Consider the following 16,247-nt stretch of genomic DNA (forward strand, 5'->3'; position numbering starts at 1 on the left):
GGAGAACAGGTGAGGACAGGAGAGAGGAAGGAGAGGGGGAGAGGGGGAGGTGAGGAGAGGAGGAGACAGAAACAGCTCGGGCTGGAGAACAGGGGGTGGCAGGAGAGGATGATAGGAAATGTAGTTCTTACTCACATGGTCATGATGAACTACATAAATAGCTTGATCTGAATGCAAAAGGCAAGGTTGGTAAATATACACTCTGGCCAGTTTATTAGGTACACCACCCCATTCACCAAAAACGTATCCTTCCTACAGACAGTCGTGTGGCCTTGCTATATAAAACAGGCAGACAGGCATCGAGGCATTCAGTTACAGTTCAATTGAACTTTAGAATGGGTAAAACGAGTGACCTAAGCGACTTTTTTTCGACACCTTGTAGAATGCCCCGAAGAATTCAAGCTGTTTTGGAGGCAAAGGAAGGTCCGACCCTGTACTAGATGGGTGTACCTAATAAACTGATGGGTGTACCTAATAAACTGATGACTGTACCTAATAAACTGATGGGTGTACCTAATAAACTAATGACTGTACCTAATAAACGGATGGGTGTACCTAATAAACTGATGGGTGTACCTAATAAACTGATGACTGTACCTAATAAACGGATGGGTGTACCTAATAAACTAATGACTGTACCTAATAAACTGATGACTGTACCTAATAAACTGGACCTAATAAACTGGACCTGGTACTAGATGGGTGTACCTAATGAACTGGACCTGGTACTAGATGGGTGTACCTAATAAACTGGACCTGGTACTAGATGGGTGTACCTAATAAACTGTCCTGTGAGTGTATAAGTCCAATAGTTGTAATACTATAGTGATGGAATGGATAGTGCAGTCATCATTACAGTTAGAAGCATTGGTACCTTTCTGGAAATGCAGATTGTTGGTAGAGGACATCAATGGGACTCCCTGCCTAAAGAAAGGTTAAATAAAATATATATCAGCTGTGAGGTTCTGGTGTGTTGTTGTCCAGAGAGAGACAGCTGTGTGGTTCTGGTGTGTTGTTGTCCAGAGAGAGACAGCTGTGTGGTTCTGGTGTGTTGTTGTGTGTCCAGAGAGAGACAGCTGTGTGGTTCTGGTGTGTTGTGTGTGTCCAGAGAGAGACAGCTGTGAGGTTCTGGTGTCGTTGTGTGTGTCCAAAAGAGGACAAGGAGAAAAGAAGAGAAAAGAGACAGCTGTGAGGTTCTGGTGTGTTGTGTGTGTCCAGAGAGAGACAGCTGTGAGGTTCTGGTGTGTTGTTGTTCCAGAGAGAGACAGCTGTGAGGTTCTGGTGTGTTGTGTGTCCAGAGAGAGCTGTGAGGTTCTGGTGTGTTGTTGTCCAGAGAGAGACAGCTGTGAGGTTCTGGTGTGTTGTGTGTCCAGAGAGAGACAGCTGTGAGGTTCTGGTGTGTTTGTGTGTCAAGAAAGAGACAGCTTGTGAGGTTCTGGTGTGTTGTGTGTCCAGAGAGAGACAGACTGTAGGTTCTGGTGTGTTGTGTGTCCAGAGAGAGACAGCTGTGAGGTTCTGGTGTGTTTGTGTGTCCAGAAGAGACGCTGTGAGGTTCTGGTGTGTTGTTGTCAGAAAGAGCAGCTGGAGGTTCTGGTGTGTTGTGTGGTTCCGAGAAAGAGGACAGCTGTAGAGTTTCTGGTGTGTTGTGTGTCCAGAGAGAGACAGCTGTGAGGTTCTGGTGTGTTGTGTGTCCAGAAAGAGACAGCTGTGAGGTTCTGGTGTGTTGTGTGTCCAGAAAGAGACAGCTGTGAGGTTCTGGTGTGTTGTGTGTCCAGAAAGAGACAGCTGTAAGGTTCTGGTTGTGTTGTGGTGTCCAGAAGAGAGAAGCTGTGAGGTTCTGGGTGTGTTGTGTGTCCAGAGAGGACAGCTGTAGTTCTGGTGTGTTGTGTGTCCAGAGAGAGACAGCTGTGAGGTTCTGGTGTGTTGTGTGTCCAGAGAGAGAAGACTGTGAGGTCTGTGAGGTTCTGGTGTGTTGTGTGTCCAGAGAGAGCAGCTGTGAGGTTCTGGTGTGTTGTGTGTCCAGAGGAGACAGACTGTGAGGTTCTGGTGAGGTTCTGGTGTGTTGTGTTGTCCAGAAGAGACAGCTGTGAGGTTCTGGTGTGTTTGTGTGTCCAGAGAGAGACAGCTGTGAGGTTCTGTGTGGTTGTGTGTCCAGAGAGAGACAGTCTGTAAGGTTCTGGTGTGTTGTGTGTCAGAGAGAGACAGCTGTGAGGTTGGTGTGTTGTGTGTCCAGAGAGAGACAGGCTGTGAGGTTATGGTGTGTTGTTGTGTCCAGAGAGAGACAGCTGTGAGGTTTCTGTGTGTTGTGTGTCCAGAAAGAGACAGCTGTTAAGGTTCTGGTGTGTGTGTGTCCAGAGAGAGACAGCTGTAAGGTTCTGGTGTGTTGTGTGTCCAGAGAGAGACAGCTGTGAGGTTCTGGTGTGTTGTGTGTCCAGAGAGAGACAGCTGTAAGGTTCTGGTGTGTTGTTGTGTCCAGAAAGAGACAGCTGTAAGGTTCTTGTGTGTTGTGTGTCCAGAGAGAGACAGCTGTAAGGTTCTGGTGTGTTGTGTGTCCAGAGAGAGACAGCTGTGAGGTTCTGGTGTGTTGTGTGTCCAGAGAGAGACAGCTGTAAGGTTCTGGTGTGTTTGTGTCCCAGAAAAGAGACAGCTGTAAGGTTCTGGTGTGTTGTGTCCAGAGAGAGACAGCTGTAAGGTTCTGGTGTGTTGTGTGTCCAGAGAGAGACAGGCCACACTAAAGGGATGCGTCAGAAAGAGACAGCTGAAGGTTCTGGTGTGTTGTGTGTCCAGAGAGAGACAGCTGTAAGGGTTCTGGTGTGTTGTGTGTCCAGAGAGAGACAGGCAGCACTAAAGGGATGCGTCAGAAGAGACAGCTGTAAGGTTTCTGGTGGTGTTTGTGTGCCAGAGAGAGACAGGCTGTAAGGTTCTGGTGTGTTGTGTGTCCAGAAAGAGACAGCTTGTAAGGTTCTGGGTGTGTTGGTGTGTCCAGAGAGAGACAGGCCAGCCACAAAGGATGCGTCAGAAAGAGACAGCTGTAAGGTTCTGGTGTGTTGTTGTGTCCAGAGAGAGACAGGCTGTAAGGTTCTGGTGTGTTGTGTGTCCAGAGAGAGAGACAGCTGTGAGTTCTGGTGTGTTGTGTGTCCAGAGAAGAGACAGCTGTTAAGGTTCTGGTGTGTTGTGTGTCCAGAGAGAGACAGCTGTGAGGTTTTGGTGTGTTGGTGGTCCAGAGAGAGACAGCTGTGAGGTTCTGGTGTGTTGTGTGTCCAGAAAGAGACAGCTGTAAGGTTCTGGTGTGTTGTGTGTCAGAGAGAGACAGGCCAGCACTAAAGGGATGCGTCAGAAAGAGACAGCTGTAAGGTTCTGGTTGTTGTGTGTCCAGAAAGAGACAGCTGTTAAGGTTCTGGTGTGTTGTGTGTCCAGAGAGAGACAGCTGTGAGGTTCTGGTGTGTTGTTGTGTCCAGAGAGAGACAGCTGTAAGGTTCTGGTGTGTTGTGTGTCCAGAAAGAGACAGCTGTAAGGTTCTGGTGTGTTGTGTGTCCAGAGAGAGACAGCTGTGAGGTTCTGGTGTGTTGTGTGTCCAGAGAGAGACAGGCCAGCACTAAAGGGATGCGTCAGAAAGAGAAGAAACTGAAGGATCTGACCATCCAGATGGAGGAAGACAGGAAACAGGCAGAGCAGTACAAGGACCAGGTAACACACACACACACATATATATATATATACACACACATATATATATATACACATATATATATACACACATATATACCCACACACACACACACACACACACACACACACATCCTTCAATTTTAAAATGTATTTTTGAGTTTGCTTTTTGGCTTCCTTCCCTCATGTGTATATATGTGTGTGTGTGCACGTGTATGTGTGTGTTATTCCGGTGCACGTGTATGTGTGTGTGTATTCCCGGTGTGTGTGACTAGGCGGAGAAGGCTAACGTGCGTGTGAAGCAGCTGAAGCGTCAGCTGGAGGAGGCGGAGGAGGAGTCTCAACGGGTTGCCGCGGGACGCAGGAAGTTACAGAGAGAACTGGACGAGGCCTCCGAGGCCAACGACCCCTCAGTAGGGAGGTGTCCGCCCTGAAGAGCAAACTCAGGTACAAACCGTGGCTAAATACAACACTATGCCGACATCACACTGAAATACACCTCAAGAGATGTTTTACACCAGATAGGTGCTGTGAAGTGTGTTGTTTTACAGGGTTCCAGCCATAGTAGAAATGCAGCTAGTTTACAGTCTTTCCCAGCTTCAGGTTGAAGTGATTGCTATTAGCTGTGTTGTTAGCTAGCTCCTCTGAACAAACGTGTCCTGATGAGAAAGCACATTTTCTATGCCGGGCGAAATCTCGCCTCATTAGCTCGTTGTTATGGATGTATCCAAATTAAATGTCACTAGAAAAACTGTCAACAAATGCAGCTACGTTGCTGTTAATCTGGCTGCACTGTTTGACGTGACCGTAACATGCTGACTAGACCGGGCGCGCACGTGCGCTACGTGTGCATGTTCATTTGTCCGTCCACACCAGACGTGACCAGGAGACGCAGGTTGAAATATCAAAAACAAACTCTGAACCAACTGTATTCATTTGGGGACAGGTCGAAACGCATGAAACATTCATGGCATTTTAGCTAGCTTAGCTTGCTGTGCTAGCTAATTTGTCCTGGGATATAAACAGTGGGTTGTTATTTTACCTGAAATGCACAAGGTCCTCTACTCGACAATTAATCCACAGATAAAAGGGGAAACCCAGTTCGTTTCTAGCCAGAATGTCTCCTCCTCCGTCTTCTTCTTCTTCTGGACTTTATATGGCAGCTGGCAACCAACTTTAAGGTGCATTACCACCACCAACTGGACTGGAGTGTGGACCTCAGGTTCATCTTTCAATCACCCACGTGGGTATATGCTGCTAAAAACCAATGAGGAGATGGGAGAGGCAGGACTTACAGCACTTTAAGCGTCAAAAATAGAACCAAGTTTCTATTAGTGCCTGGCTACACAGTCACTAGTTGACGCTACGCAGACGCTAGTTGACGCTACGCAGACGCTAGTTGACGCTACGCAGACGCTAGTTGACGCTACGCAGACGCTAGTTGACGCTAGCGCAGATGCTAGTTGACGCTCGCGAGCAGTTTGGATTAAATGATTGAACAAATGTATGTGTTGGGAATTATTTTGCAACGCTCGTGGCACGTGACGCAAGCGGTGGGGTCAGCATGTAAGTTAGCAGTAGTTGGCTAGCTAGCAGGTAAGGAATAAGAACGTTGCAGCCAGTAACGGCTTCTTGGGCATTATCCCTTAAATACAACACACTACACCTGACCTGTATATATAGACAATATAACTCTACACCTGGCCTGTATATAGGTAGACAATATAACACTACACCTGGCCTGTATATAGTAGACAATATAACTCTAACCTGACCTGTATATAGTAGACAATATAACCTACACCTGACCTGTATATAGTAGACAATATAACTACACCTGGCCTGTAATAGTAGACAATATAACTACACCTGACCTGTATATAGTAGACAATATAACTCTACACCTGACTGTATATAGTAGACAATATAACACTACACCTGAGCCTGTATATAGTAGAACAATATAACTCTAACACCTGACCTGTATATAGTAGACAATATAACTCTACACCTGACCTGTATATAGTAGACAATATAACTCTACACCTGACCTGTATATAGTAGACAATATAACTCTACACCTGGCCTGATATATAGTAGACAATATAACTCTACACCTGACCGGTGATATATAGTAGACAATATAACACTCTACACCTGGCCTGTATATAGTAGACAATATAACTCTACACCTGACTGTATAATTTTAGACAATATAACTCTACACCTGACCTGTATATAGTAGACATATAACTCTACACCTGACTGTATATAGTAGACAATATAACTCTACACCTGCCTGTATATAGTAGACAATATAACTCTACACCTGACCTGTATATAGTAGACAATATAACTCTACACCGTGACCTGTATATAGTAGACAATATAACTTACACCTGACCTGTATATAAGTAGACAATATAACTCTACACCTTGGCCTGTATATAGTAGACAATATAACTCTACACCTGACCTGTATATAGTAGACAATATAACTCTACACCTGACCTGTATATAGTAGACAATATAACTACTACACCTGACCTGTATATAGTAGACAATATAACTCTACACCTGCCTGTAATAGTAGACAATATAACTCTACACCTGACCTGTATATAGTAGACAATATAACTCTACACCTGACGCTGTATATAGTGAGACATATAACTCTACACCTGACCTGTATATAGTAGACAATATAACTCTACACCTGGCCTGTATATAGTAGACAATATAACTCTACACCTGGCCGAAGACCGTATATAATGTTGATGCTCTTCCTCTTCCTCTTCTGTCTCTGACTCCGGCTCTGACACCGCTTCACACCTGTCCTTTAGATATTAACTAGCCCTCAAACACCTCTCTGTCTGCCTCTTGCTGAGTCATCTTTACTTCGGCAATCAACTTAATACTCACATCATTACTTGACTTGGGAATCTACAGCAACTCTGCAGCTAATTCTACTTCTTTTTCTGATGACACTTTCTCTAACTCTTCCTCAAAATCTTGCTCAAATTCTTCCTTAAACTCTTCCTCAAATTCTTCCTTAAAGCCTTCCTCAAACTCTTCCTCAAAATCTACCTCAAATTCTTCCTTAAACTCTTCCTCAAATACTTCCTCAAACTCTTCCTCAATCTCATCCTCAACTTAAACTCCTCAGACTTTAGCTAACCCTTGGTCTCTCATTCATCCTCCGTCTTCACCTCTAAACCCTCCTCGTCTATAGCAGCCTTTTCTTCCAGCTCTTTAACCGTGTTTAAGGTCTAACCATCCAGAGACATGTTTCTTACATGGCTCTGGAAACCAACTATACCTCTAACTCAACTCATTTCCTCTCTGTCTGATTCTGGCATCTCTTCTTCTTCCCTCTCCAAGAACTTCTTCTCTTCCTCCAGTACGGCCTTCTATTCTGCCTCTTTCCTCTGCCTCTAATTCCATTATTTCCCCGACATTCCCGTCCTTCCCAGGCGAGGAGGAGGAGGAGGAGGAGGAGGGGAGTCATCTTTCAGCAGCAGTCCTCGTCGCGTGGGGAGCATTGGGAATGTCAGCCTCAGTGGGACTGGGAGCCGGAGGAGCAGAGCTGGGAATAATGAAGGGAATGGTGGGAATTCTGAGAACACAAACAACGTTCCAGAAGAGGACGAGCCTCTGTTCTCGTCCACCCCGTCTCCGGAGGACATCAACGGAACCCTGCTGGAAGAGTAGAGGGACAAAGTCTCCTCCTTTTAAACACTGTCCATCCTTCTTCCTGTCCTTCCCTGACTTCCCTCAATACATCTTTCCATTTCCTGTTCTTTATCCCTCCCTCGTTCCCTCTCCTTCCATTCCTCCTTTTATCTTTCTCTCCTTCCACGTTCCCTCTCCTTCCATTCCTCCTTTTATCTTTCCCTCCTTCCACTCCTCCCTCGTTCCCTCTCCTTCCATTCCTCCTTTTCTTTCCACTCCTCCCTTCTACCCTCCCCTTCCATCCCTACTAAAATTCATATACCCCGCCCCCTTTTTATGCATCACCTGTCTGTGACAATAGCTTTGATTGTGCCTCCAAAATGTCAGAAAGTATGAGCTGTTTTAAACTGAATTTATATCTTATTGCAGATGTCATAATATATATCTGAAGTTATATCTTATTGCACTTAGAAACAAAATATTGTTTTTCTCTCTATGCATATTTATTTGATTATATTTTCAAACAGTGGCTCTATGTTAGAAGAAACTAATTCTATAATCTGGGAATTTAATGTGAATTGAGTTGATATAGAGTAAACCCATGGACAATACTTTCTAGAGATAGATTTAATCAGATACCAGGCTGTGTGCTGTGTTTGTCTTTCATTCATACTGAGTTCCTTACTGACGCACACACACACACTACAGTCCTACTACTACTGCTATGATCTACGTTGATTTTAGGTTCACATAAAATGATATTGCTACAATCATACTAGCCTCATCCCAGATCTGTTTGTGCCATCATGTCAACTCATTGTAACTCATGACACAGACAGACTGGTGCCCAGGCTACAATAGTCTACAGGACACAGACAGACTGGTGCCCAGGCTACAATAGTCTACAGGACACAGACAGACTGGTGCCCAGACTACAATAGTCTACAGGACACAGACTGGTGCCCAGGCTACAATAATCTACAGGACACAGACAGACTGGTGCCCAGGCTACAATAGTCTACATGGCTTTTAGTACCACTCAGTGTCAAGGGTTATTAGGCTGAATTGTTTGTGAAAACACCTAAATATATATTTTAAATGCTATAAACTATTTTCAATCACCACAATCTTGTCTGTGGATTTTGTTCGACAGCAACAACAAAAAAATACATCTCTTTCACCAAGTCAGTTTTATTGAGGACAGTTGGGTCAGAGACACATTTAACCAAACATGACTTATTAGATACAGGAAGAGGCATCCCANACATCTCTTTCACCAAGTCAGTTTTATTGAGGACAGTTGGGTCAGAGACACATTTAACCAAACATGACTTATTAGATACAGGAAGAGGCATCCCAGGATGAAAAACACATTTAATGGAAAAGCTAAATGTGTATATTTTAGTACAGAAGCTTGTGAGTGGCTACACAAAGCAACAACATGACATCTCATTGGGTGTCTATCTCTGACTTCCTGATTGACAGAAACAAGACACACCCCATCCATACAGGGAGGTTTTTAAAGCTAGAAATGTTTCAAATGATATTGCTTCATACATTCTACCTCCTGAGCAACAAGCAGTAACAGTCACACGTAGACAGCATCCACTCCCATTTTAAACACACAGAACATTATATTTTATTACATCCTATATTATTATTATTATTAGTACCATTCAGGGAAAAAGTAAGAACCCAAAGCAAGTGAATCAACCCTTACATGTATTTTGTAACATAAAACACGTTTCCTTGAAGTAGTCACATGTCCCCCTCATCACAGAACAAGGTTCCTTTCAGGGCTCAGTTCCATTTCAGTCAATCCTGGAAGTAAACTGACGTTCCAATTACACTTTATTTTTAAATTAAGACATTTGTATTTCAGTTTACTTCCTAAATTGAAACAGAATTGGTAACTTTTTATACTCCTGGATGGCAAAGTACTGAGCTGAGCAGCCAACTAATAATATTCTTCTCTTTCACTTTTCCTAATTTCCAAACCCAGTTTTTTATTTTAAAGAAGCACCTAGCTCTGGGCAGTAGGTAAATCTGTAAGGATTGGATAGGTATAAACATGGTGAATACTTCACCTAGCCTAATCAGAGGACAAGGTGGAGGTGTTATTTACCATATTGCGTTGCTACTCCCATCTATCCAACMGTTTCAGATCTACTACATTTGCCCRAGGACCTAGGAGGGTAGTTGGGGCTAAATATTAGTTTGTTTGGCATTAAGTCTATGACGCTATATCATTGGCTAAAACTGAATGGGCTGAGGTGTATTACCGGTACCTGAGCAGTAGAAAGAGACCTCTTTAATAAGGTCAGACCACACTGAGGTCCCAGCTACACAGAGAGACATCTTTAATAAGGTCAGACCACACTGAGTGGTTCACAGCCCAGAGAGACATCTTTAATAAGGTCAGACACACTGAGGTCCCAGCTACACAGAGAGACATCTTTAATAAGGTCAGACCACACTGAGGTCCCAGCTACACCAGAGAGACATCTTTAATAAGGTCAGACCACACGAGGTCCCAGCTACAGAGAGACATCTCTTAATAAGGTCAGACCACACTGAGGTCCCAGCTACAAGAGAACATCTTTAATAAGGTCAGACCACACTGAGGTCCCAGCTACACGAGAGACATCTTTAATAAGGTCAGACCACACTGAGGTCCCAGCTACACAGAGAGACATCTTTAATAAGGTCAGACCACACTGAGGTCCCAGCTACACAGAGACACTCTTTAATAAGGTCAGACCACACTGAGGTCCCAGCTACAGAGAGACATCTTTAATAAGGTCAGACCACACTGAGGTCCCAGCTACACAGAGAGACATCTTTAATAAGGTCAGACCACACTGAGGTCCCAGCTACACAGAGAGACATCTTTAATAAGGTCAGAACCCACACCGTGAACTCAGAAGTAAGGCACAAAAGCTTCACCCAACAGGATATAAGCGACTACGTGCTGTTCATCACATACGTATGACAGTACTGAGTGCATCCATAAATGCACCCTATCCCTATATAGACCCTATTTTGACTGGCTCCTATGACTGAGTAGTCTGCCCTTACTTTTAATCGGGGGAAAAAGAAGGGCCCTATATAGGGAATGGGTTGGTATTTAAGACACAAGCCTGTCATCACAGAATGAACCAACCCAATACATAGGGTGAGAATGATCAACCAGTATTCAAACCCACATACCCAGGACATTGAGTGCCTTTAGAGACTGTGTTAACCCACTGAGTTAAAGCCAAGCATTACCCTAGGGAGCTAACGCAGTCTTCAGATCTCAGGCAAGGTTCTTCGCCATGCAGGGATAGTAACCCCAGTGGTTTACCCTTGGGGTAATTGGCCCATCCACAGGGGCTACTTGAGAAGACTCATGAGACCACAGGCTTACTGGTCAAAGACTCGTGAGACCACAGGCTTACTGTAGATCTGAGACAGCTACTGGTCAAAGACTCGTGAGACCACAGGCTTATGGTCAAAGACTCGTGAGACCACAGGCTTACTGGTCAAAGACTCGTGAGACACAGGCTTACTGTCAAAAGACTCGTGAGACCACAGGCTTACTGGTCAAAGATCGTGAGACCACAGGCTTACTGGTCAAAGACTCGTGAGACCACAGGCTTACTGGTCAAAGATCGTGAGACCACGGCTTACTGGTCAAAGACTCGTGAGACCACAGGCTTACTGGTCAAAGACTCATGAGGGGGATAGGCTTACTGGTCAAAGACTCGTGAACCACAGGCTTACTGGTCAAAGACTCGTGAGACCACAGGCTTACTGGTCAAAGACTCGCTGAGACCACAGGCTTACTGGTCAAAGACTCGTGAGACCACAGGCTTACTGGTCAAAGACTCGTGAGACCACAGGCTTACTGGTCAAAGACTCGTGAGACCACAGGCTTACTGTCAAAGACTTGTGAGACCACAGGCTTACTGGTCAAAGACTCGTGAGACCACAGGCTTACTGGTCAAAGACTCGTGAGACCACAGGCTTACTGGTCAAAGACTCGTGAGACCACAGGCTTACTGGTCAAAGACTCGTGAGACCACAGGCTTACTGGTCAAAAACTCGTGAGACACAGGCTTACTGGTCAAAGACTCGTGAGACTACAGCTTACTGGTCAAAGACTCATGAGGGGTATAGGCTTACTGGTCAAAGACTCGTGAGACCACAGGCTTACTGGTCAAAGACTCGTGAGACCACAGGCCTACTGGTCAAAGACTCATGAGGTATAGGGCAGAGCATGGAGTACATTACATGGTGGAGTTCTGTACAGGTTGTGAACCACTGGTTTATCCCTAGCCAAATAACCTGTTACACTTGCGCCTGCAATATACAATGTGTTAAACACTTGTCATCTTGAATGGGTTAAAAACCCTGAGATTCCAAACCACAGTGGCATTCATAGGGTTGAAAAATTCCGGTAACTTAAAAAGAAAAATGATTTCCAGAATTCCTGGTTGGAATGTTGGATTTCTTGCTTATTCCTGCTTGATTCTGTGAATCTTCTAACCCTGATTTATGGAAAATGTGGGAACTTTGAGGAAGTTAGCTGAATTTTGCAGCCCTAGTCCTTCACAGGGAAGGCCGTTGCATAACAAAAATACATCTGGATTCCCCTCTGTGCAACATACGTGGCTGTCTGAGTTCATACCCAAATATCAACATGTCCACGTACAACTATAAAATACAGCTTCAATCTCCACGTGGATTACTCATGGATTGTTCATTCATTCAAGACTTCTAGTAAGAAAATCCTACTGTATTGCTATAGTTTAAACACATTATAGCTCAAGAAGGCATCACTAACTTTGGTAATCTAACTCTGTTATAATATCAGCCTAGCCATGTTGAAGCTCTAAAGGTGAGCGCAGGCTAGCGTTCAGTCAGGTTTTACCAGGCTGACGTGCCACCATCAGTAGCACCCTCAACACCATAGACTAGGATAGACGGCTCTTGTGCCACAAAGCCGGTTTAAGCATGGGCAGAGCGAGCCATTGAGGACTTCCACCATTTTGAAGTAGACAAGTGGCTGGTACTTGCTATCGGTCAGGAAAGGATTACAGAATTCCATCCAGGTCAGTAGGACTGATCAGCCAATGAATTATACTCCTGATCAAACATGACATAACTGCAGGTGCCAGTAAATCACCAACCTTGTCTTTATACCTGTTCAGACAACACCCTCCAGGGGGCAGTAAATCACCAACCTTGGCTTTATACCTGTTCAGACAATACCCTCCAGGGGGCAGTAAATCACCAACCTTGGCTTTATACCTGTTCAGACAACACCCTCCAGGGCAGTAAATCACCAACCTTGGTTTTTATACCTGTTCAGACAACACCTCCAGGGGGCAGTAAATCACCAACCTTGTCTTTATACCTGTTCAGACAACACCCTCCAGGGGGCAGTAAAACACCATCCTTGGCTTTATACCTATTCAGACAACACCCTCCAGGGGGCAGTAAATCACCAACCTTTGCTTTACCGTTGAAGAAGAAATGGACTACTTTAAAATCGAGAAATCCCTCAATGGCGCTGCCCATGCTGTCACAGAAGCCCTCTCTATGCCGAACACATTCCTTAACCTAACCAATCACCCACAGATCTAGGATCAGATTACCCTAAACCCAATCCCCACCCTTAACCATTAGAGGGACAACATCTGATCCTGGACCTGCAGTAAAAAAGTGCAAAGTATATCTATTCCTTAACAAACCTTCTACGCCAACTTTCCTTCTACCTCCTGACTAGTCCCAAGATGTCCTGTTTTTTCCCAGAAATCCTGGCTGAAGGATTCCAGATTCCCTGCTTACTACACCCTGATTCTGGGAATCTTCCAACCAGGATTTCTGTAAAAACAGGGTATTTTTMGGGGAAAGTTACCTGAATTTAGCAACCCTACTCCTGACCCTCTTAACCCTCCTTCCACTTCCTGTCCTTAACCAGTAGGTGTCACTGTTCACAGTATTATTATTCAAACATTCAAAACAAGGGGGTGTATTCAAGTGAAGTAAAATATATATATTTTTAAATATAATCATCATTATTATTGTGTGGATAAACATTCATTCCAGTAAGACTTCTTCCTCCATAAAACAACAAAAAGGAACAAAACCAGAACACATCAAATGTAACAACAAAACACGTGGCGTCCTGTAGCGAGACACTGTGGTTACGTCTCAAATGGCACCCTATTCCCTACATAGTGCACTACTTTTGACCAGAGACCTATAGACCCAGGTCGCACCCTATTCCCTACARAGTGCACTACTTTTGACCAGAAATGGGTCCGCTACAGGTTAGTCCCAACAGGAAGTGCCAGAGCCATAAGCCCCGCTCCTAGAAGCCTCGCTCAGTGCTCGATAATAGACCCCCAGGGCAAAGCATCCTGGGTAAAGCGCAGAGGAAGGAGTACCGTTGATCCGTGACATCAAAGCTCCTCAACGGCGCTCTAGAACAGTTGATATCAACACTGACGTTCCATGACGTTCCAWTGCATTAGAGGGTGAGGTTKTGTCTCAATGACATTCTAGAACAGTTCTAGAACTCTAGACTCACTTCCGTGATGTCCAGTGATCTGGTCCATTCCATTCCAGAGTGAGAGCTGTACGCGAGCACATTAAACCCCATTGAAAGCTGAAAGCTGGGATACAAGCCTGGTGAACTAGGGAGACTGTGCTGGGCAGGGACATATTACCACCATTCGGTGTCTAGTGAATACGACCCTGATAGATATGGAGGGAGGGGTTGATAAGGTGTGGGGCTAGGGTGGGGGGTGGGTTCACAGAATAATTTTGGGTCCTGGTCCGAAGTCTAACATCTTCACCATTCTGTAACACACAACAGAAACAGATTACTTWAACAGCACACTACGACTAACAGAATGTTTCAGACTTCAACTCAGGCTATTTTCAGCCATTTTGTTCGGACTCAATCCCAGGCTATTTTCAGCCATTTTGTTCGGACTCAATCCCAGGCTATTTTCAGCCATTTTGTTAGGACTCCAATCCCAGGTATTTTCAGCCATTTTGTTAGGACTCAATCCAGGCTATTTTCACCCATTTTGTTAGGACTCAATCCCAGGCTATTTTTCAGACTGTCCTTCCCAATAGGCCTTGTTGTAGGTTCTTGGGTTTGACTTGTGTTAGGATAAGGATCATCATTGTTCATTAATATCATGTAGCCTACCTAATCAGCTTTATAGTTTCATTAGGTTGTAGGCTACGACATTACGACTAATGGAATATATATATTTTTAATGTATGGTCTTCAGTGTCCATTTCATTCTCTGATGGGCCGTCCGTTGCTGGGCTGTCAGGTTCCAGTTTAATGTAATACAAACTAAACAGATCATCAGAATGTAGATCCCTGACAGATTAAATGTCTGTTACAAACTAAACAGATCATCAGAATGTAGATCCCTGAACAGAGTAAATGTCTGTTACAAACTAAACAGATCAGAATGTACATCCCTGACAGAGTAAATGTCTGTTTACATTACTTGATTCAATTGTAGATAGGCTATGAAATGGTCAAGTCATTGGTTGAGTAACAAATGGCACCCTATTCTCGAGTGCACTACTATTAACCAGGGCCTATAGGGATTAGGGTGCCATATGGGACCCTATTCCCTAGTGCACTACTATTAACCAGGGCCTATAGGGATTAGGGTGCCATTTGAGATGCAGTCATTATTGAGCTAGTCGTAGAGCTAGCTATAGTTGACCCCCTCACCCTTTCTCGTAGAGTCCGTTGGAGGTGGATGGTGTGTCAGAAGAAGTGCCTCTCTGGATGGGTGRCTCCCCCTGTCCCCCAGAGGGGGTACTGCAACCAGGAGACTGKTCATAGACAAACTCCCGACAGGACGCGAGTTTAGACTCCAGGTTCTGAAACCACAGGCATGGATGGATGGATGCAGGCGCAGGCCGCAAGGGGGCACACACACAGTTATGTGTTTGTGATATCGTGATCAGTGGGGAAGACAGTACAGTGTTGTGATATACATGAATGTGTTGTGATCAGTGGGGAGACAGTACAGTGTTGTGATCAGAGGGGAAGGTGGAGAGAACAGAACAGTCAGCAGACTTCCTGTTACAGCTGTAAGACTTACAGGAAACAGATGTTAAATCACAGACARAACCGCTGCCCTACCTGTATGAGGGAGGTATTAGTGCAGGGGTTCTCAACCTTTTTTCCCCAAGTCCCCCTTTTTTAATGTCACTTGAATAGGCTATTCAATAAACACCAGCTTGATTTGTTTAATTTGAACATTTTGTTGTTTTGAATCTCATTTCAAGTCATTCTACATAGTTTAACAAAACTTAGGGAGGCTATTTAATGATAATAGATTTAGAAAATAAAAGTCTAGACCTGATTGCCCCAAATGTTATTCCGCTACCAATTATGTTTTATTAGAATTATTTATATTAACCCTCAATTTAATTACGCATACTCTTTTACAGAAAGTGATTCGATCAATTGATAGCGACAGTCACATTGTATCAGATGACTTTCCCAACCAAAGTCCAATTTCTCGGACTCCTCCACTTTATAAGGTCATAGCTCAGCTTCTGAATGTCATAGCGACAAACCAATATATACCCATGTACATCAGGGCCACGTCTTCCTCTGCCATTTTACTGCTTGCTGCTAGCCTAACTGCTATGCCTTAAAGCGTTTTACTGCTAGCTGCTAACCCTAAAGCGTTTTACTGCTTTGCTGCTAGCCCTAAAGCGTTTACTGCTTGCTGCTAGCTAAAGCGTTTTACTGCTTGCTGCTAGCCTAAAGCGTTTCTGTTCTGCTAGCTAAGCGTTTTACTGCTTGCTGGCTAGCCTAAACGTTTTACTGCCTTGCTGCTAGCCTTAAGCGTTTTATGCTTGCTGCTAGC

The 16,247-nt window shown here is 44.4% G+C and overlaps 2 long non-coding RNA genes and 1 pseudogene across 2 annotated transcripts; 1 reads left to right on the plus strand and 2 right to left on the minus strand.

Annotated features, from left to right (window-relative positions):
• Nucleotides 1-7,377, plus strand: part of LOC112075515 (myosin heavy chain, embryonic smooth muscle isoform-like) — a 19,120-nt pseudogene extending 11,743 nt beyond the window's left edge.
• Nucleotides 7,378-8,609: 1,232 nt separating this feature from the next.
• On the minus strand, nucleotides 8,610-11,057 carry LOC139025748 (uncharacterized). Its single transcript, XR_011477366.1, has 2 exons — nucleotides 9,984-11,057; nucleotides 8,610-9,889 (listed from the first exon to the last, which is right to left on the minus strand). It is a non-coding gene; the product is annotated as an uncharacterized lncRNA (long non-coding RNA).
• Nucleotides 11,058-11,096: 39 nt separating this feature from the next.
• LOC139025749 (uncharacterized) lies at nucleotides 11,097-16,012 on the minus strand. The gene is made up of 3 exons (XR_011477367.1): nucleotides 15,095-16,012; nucleotides 12,702-14,190; nucleotides 11,097-12,649 (listed from the first exon to the last, which is right to left on the minus strand). It is a non-coding gene; the product is annotated as an uncharacterized lncRNA (long non-coding RNA).
• Between the last annotated feature and the right edge of the window lie 235 nt (nucleotides 16,013-16,247).

The sequence above is a fragment of the Salvelinus sp. IW2-2015 genome, unplaced genomic scaffold (assembly GCF_002910315.2).
Source record: "Salvelinus sp. IW2-2015 unplaced genomic scaffold, ASM291031v2 Un_scaffold3213, whole genome shotgun sequence".
Taxonomy (NCBI): domain Eukaryota; kingdom Metazoa; phylum Chordata; class Actinopteri; order Salmoniformes; family Salmonidae; genus Salvelinus; species Salvelinus sp. IW2-2015.